Genomic DNA, 6,000 nt, shown 5'->3' on the forward strand with positions numbered 1-6,000 from the left:
GGTTGGGGTTAGATTGGGTGAAGCTGGTTCTCTGTCCATCGCAGTAGGTGTACAATCTGCGAGAGTTTGGGTTATGTGTGGTAGGGCTGGTTCTTGTGCATGTACAACCGGGGTGCTATCTCCACCAAGAGGTAGCACTATTTTATTTGAAGACCGTGTTTTTAGTCCGCTAGATACTGGCATCACCCGCTCCAATTCAAATGGCTGATAAACAGGAAACATAGTTGAATGTACAGACATTGTATGCGAGACAGATGCAATAGATAGTGTGGAAAAAAGAGGGCATGAAATAGTTGACATGTATATTTTTTAACTAAAACGGATAGCATGACATAATTTCACATATATGATGTCTATCTAAACTGGATAGCATAGCATAACATAATTCAAAGATATGATGAATAACTAAATAGGATCACATGACATAATTCACCTACATGTTATCTAAGTAATGAGGATCGCATCATTCAATTCACATATGTGATTTGTATGCTAAACAGAGGGCATTCGATATGATGTCTGATCTAAGAACATGGTGTTGAATATTGTGTATATGATGTCTAAACTCTGCAATGCAAGACACCGTAATCATGATATGAGCAGTATAACCGTGCCAAGTTAGAGCATAAACCTCATTGGGGGAATAGGACTGGTCATCTGTCTCTGAATCCATCTCTGAGGAGCTATCGGGACCCAACAAGAGATCTGCTTCAACAAGTAGCACTGTCTGCTCTGAAGGCCTTGTTTTCACTCCAGATTTTTCCATCTCCCATCCAAATGGCTGATTCACAGGAAGAGTAGTTTAATGTACAAACATTGTCGACAAATGGAAATGTAATGAAGAAAAGGATGGGCAAGATATCATTCAAATATATGATGCCTAGTTAAATAGGATGGCATTGCACATTTCACATATATTATGGCTGGCTAAAAGACATGAGACTGCATAATTCCCATATATGATATAGAAACTAAACAGGTGGCATTACAGAACATGTCTAAACTAAGAAGATGACATATATGATGTCAAAAGTAGGCACTGCAAGGCAACATATGCATGATATGACTAACATCATCATGCCAAGGAAGAGCAAACACCTTGGGGGGTAAATAGGAGTGGTCAGCGGCGTCTGAATCTGCCTTAGAACAGATATCTTCCTATGGATTACAATCTGGAGAGGGGTGGGGAGGGTTTGCCATTGAACCCACCACGGAGCGATGTCTGCATGACATTGTATTGCCACGCAAAACTCTTCTCTTTCTTTCTACATGTTCAGCATGACTGTGTACAATATCTGACATGCATACGAAAGAAATATGGTGAGATTATGTAAGGAGAGCATGCAGAAATTTAGAGTGATGGTAACAACCAGTGGATCGACGTTTTTCTGGTGAACCAAAATAGCCCTAATGGATCGACGTGAATGTATAGTAATAAGTGATGCAACAAGTGTACAACCTCTTTGCCGTAGCCGTGTCGACCTCGGCATCATTGGGTTGGTCGCTGAAGCAGTTGAGGCAGAGATGGTTGTCGGAGGTGTGGAGGAAGATCTGAGGAATCTCTAGACGGCGTCCAGGGCACTGCTCTGTTGTGATGGATCGTTCTGTCATTCGAGCAGCTCCAGTGAGCCGTAAGACGTCAAGGCTAAAGCAGCACAAGACTACAACAGAAGACGTCAAGGTTAAAGTAGCACAAGACTAAAGCAGCGCATCGTAAATCTCAAGTGAGATTCTAATAGCATCTCCAATAGATGATGTAAAATGGATGTAAAATTAACATCACCAAAAACCACCTAACTACAACAAATGAGGTAAAAACTGTTGACTCTGAACTTAACTGTCGAAACTGAAATTTACTGTGGAATCTGAATGCTACTGTCGAAATTGAACGCAATGGTAGCAGAGAGGCACTTCACATGTAGTTTAGGGAGGGCCTGCAGTTCATCTTCAACCTGCACCCCCCTGAGCCGCCAGCCACCACCGGCCGAACCGACAGCCCCAGCACCGCCTCGCCACCCGAAACAACTCGCCACCGCCGCCCCGGCCAGCCCTCTAGGCCCCCTGCCCCCACCCTGAACCCTAAGATAGATAGTGTGGTACCTCTCCGGTGAGCCCCCATCCCCGCTGCGGGTGGTTCTTCCTTAACTCCAGCGAGCCTCCCCAACCCCTGAAAATTGACTGACCCAAAAGTCGATTCAGTCGACTGAAGTGTGGCTTAATCGGAGCAGAGCAGCAGCACGAGCGAGGGGGAGAGCAGCAGCAGCAGCTGGGCGAGCGATCGACCGAGAGCCGGAGCAGCAGTAGCAGTGCGAGTGAGTGAGCGAGAGCTGGAGCAGCAGCAGCAGATCCGGCTGGTATGGACACCACCGCCGAAGGGGCCTCACACTGGGGGAGAGCCGCCGTGCAGATGTCACCTGCGGCGCCGGCTTCAAGGTAGCCGCTCCATGGGGGTGCGGGATGGAGCACCGTCAGCGCTGGGAGGTCGAGTTAAGGAGAAGGTGCGATTTGATGAGTGTACAACCTCTTTGGTGGCGCCGAGTAGGCCTCGGCTTCGTTCGACGAGTCAGTGAGGATGTTGCGGTTCCGGTAGAGCAGGTTAAGGCGTCGCTGTGGGGATGGAGCAGCCTCGATAGATGAGGCAATCGTCGGAGCAGCTCCTTGGAGGTGGAGGACGGGGCGGCTGAACTGGTGGGACGGCGAGATGGATGACGGATCCTCATCCGGGGAGGTGGACGAGGGACGTCAAGCTGTTGCGGTGGACGATGTCATTGGGGAAGAGGCTCCGGCTGGGCAGCGGTGATGTGGCGGATGGAGGGTGGGGTTTCGCGGCTGGAGCGGAGAGGTTATGGCGGCCTGGGATTTCGAATGGCGAAAAGGGGGCGATGGGAGGGGGTGATGCATGACTTAGGGACGCGCTTGTCCAAAATGTAGGGTGTGTTACAAAAGTACCCCCACCAATTTGAACTAGCGGCCCTTTCGGCTCAGGGTTAGAAGGGGGATTTCGCGTGTCGGGATTTGGCAGCTGGAGGGAGTTTTCGCACGCGTTGTAATTTCGGGATAGCAAGGCGCGGGTTGTTAAAGCACCAGTTTTGGGAGCACGATATCTGAATTTTCGGGATATAACAAAACGCGGGTTGAATTTTAGGGACAAGCCTAACGTGTAGTAATATTGTACTTGTACATACCAAATCAATTTGCATTTCCCTCAACCTAAAAGAAAACGAAAAAAATAAAACTATTCACACCACACAAAGAGAGAGTCTTGCCCCGTTTTACTATTCAAATGCTATTCAAAGCTACTCCTTCCTTCCATCTATATAGGGCCTAATGTGTTTTTCGATGCTAACTTTGACCAAATATTAGAGCAATGATATATGACATGCAACTTACACAAAGCACACAGTTAAATTCGTTTGTGAAAGGTTCTTTCAATGATATAATTTTCACATTGTGCATGTCATGTACTATTAATTTTGTCAATAGTCAAAGGCAGTCTTAAAAATCTCATTACGCCCTATATAGATGGAAGGAGGGAGTATGAATCCATGTTATGTCCGATTAAATTTTTTCGCTTGCTGTATAATGCATGTAACCTACTCGTACCAACATTTTAGTGCATTCCAAATGTCTATACTACCGCTGCAATTCGAACTAAATTTGATTTCGTTTCTCTATTTCAATAAGAATCTACAATCATGATTGTTGCCAACTTCAACCATCATAGTTTCCTTGCTATCTGCCAGATATAAATCCAACGGCATATAATGCAGGATGGGAGGCACACCATCATCAACAAACTCCATTTTTTTATAATAGTAGAGATAAAATATATTAAATGTAGTATAACGTGTTCATAACCACACCATGTGTATCACCGTTATATATATTCACACATGCGTCGGTTTGAAACACTATGATAAATTCTTCAAATATCTGAATTCGCTTTTTATAATGAAGTATATATGATCTCTATTCGTCCTTTACACCCACACAACCCTCTTATCTTTGTAGCTAGCGCTAACTTTCTCTTGTGCATGCACACACCCTCATCCCTCTCACCCTCCCTCAGGATTCTCTAGCTCCATCACGCAAATTCGTCTTTTCACTTTAGTTCATTCACCCACGGTGTGTGTAGGCCCCCAGCTCCTTCTTTACGGCACACATCGATCGATATGCCTGTCTAGCCAGGTGTGCCTAGCACAAACACAAGCTTCCCCTCTTCTCTTGTCGCTGTCCATGCCTCACTCCCACCACTCTTTTCATCGTTCTCGTACTCGCACACTCCTCCCCCCTCGATATAGTATGCCTCTCGTACCACCTCCTACATGCATCCCTCTCTCTATCCTTCTCCTCGTGCCTCATTTGCTTCTAACACACACATGCATGTATACCGATCGATCTCCCAACATATACCTAGATCGACTTTAACTACCCCCCATCGATCGACGTACCTCACAAGTTATGTCTCTCCTTTATCTAACAAAGGGCGATTGATCTTCCTATGTAGTTACGTCTGCTTACCACAGTCACATCGTCCCCCCTCATCATTTGTGCATGCCTCCTGACCCGTCTCTCACACGGACGTGCACAGACAACAAGCAGCCATCTCCTATCTTATTGATATTGCGGGCGTGCCCTCCGTTTGTCTAGCAAGCCTATCCCACCATTTGTTAGAAGCAACTCCACTACCACCCCCTCCAACACTCTAGCTCTGTCTCTCTCCCAACCTTATTCCTCTCCTGCACATATGCATGCATCCCGATCGATCTCCCTTAATACATGAGGCAGATCGATCTCCTTAATACATAAGGTAGGCCTCTCTCCTCCTCCACACATATACCAGCCATTGTACTTCTATAGTTAATTGGCCCTCCCTCTTCCGCCACCACACACCGATAGTCGAGCACTGTAGGTAGGTATCCATGCCACAGAGACAAACTATTCATGTCCCGACTCACGTTCTAGTAGGCCAGCCACTCTATATCACTACCAGAAATATGTCAACTTGTGACCCTCACTATTGGCCGCTGAAAGGTCATAGTTTTTCATTTGTGACCTTTTTGTGACCAAAAACAGAAAGTCAAAAGCTGGCGGTCGTAAACTAAAATTAACGACCTTCTTTGTGAGAAGGTCGTAGACGTTTACGACCAAAACAGAAGGTTGTTGTACCCATGACCTTTTTTTTGGTCACTAGTTGTCTGCCCAGGCCACGTCGGATCCAACATGGTGATCTGACGTGGCAAAATTGCGACCAATTGAAAAGGTTGTTGATAAGATTCAGCCCGGTCCAATTAGGTGTTTTACATGGGCCGAGCCCAATAATTCAGCCTTTTTATATATATTTTCCCGTTATTTTTTACTAGCTACATGGGCCTAGCCCAGCAATTCAGTGTTTTTTTCTTGGCCATTGCCTTTCATAGTCCATTTTTTCGCCCTCAACCCTTTTATAGTCCATTTCTGTTTTGGGCCTCGGCCTTTTTACATTCCATATACTTTTTGGGCCTTGGCCTTTTCGTTTGTCCCACTGGTCATCTTTCTATTTCTCACTTTCACAATAAACAAATGAAAAATATTTCAAATGGCAAGAGAACATACTAAACTGTTAAAATGATAGCCAATATTAGCACCAAATATGCTGACTATTGTACAACATACGAGATTAAAGTATTTACAATAGTGTTCATACAACCAGATATGCTAGCCACTATACAACATAACTAGCACTACTAACTCGCTACTCTTTACTTTGTCGGCTTCAAGCTTCCTCAAATTTCTTCAGCCCGGAGCTCCTGTAAAGAGAGGTAACACCACACTTTTAGAGCTAGATCAAAGGCACAAAATATTTATTTGGTTGCACCAACCATCTCAGTTCAAGCAAATGATCTTTTTAGCAAAGCATGAAAAAGGAAGCAGCACATGGCAGGAATGTTTACAACATCTCATTTGAGGACTTCAAATAGGAATATAGAAGCTGGCTGCAAATTTATCCACTCCATATGA

Source organism: Triticum urartu, chromosome 4, assembly GCF_003073215.2.
Source record: "Triticum urartu cultivar G1812 chromosome 4, Tu2.1, whole genome shotgun sequence".
NCBI lineage: Eukaryota > Viridiplantae > Streptophyta > Magnoliopsida > Poales > Poaceae > Triticum > Triticum urartu.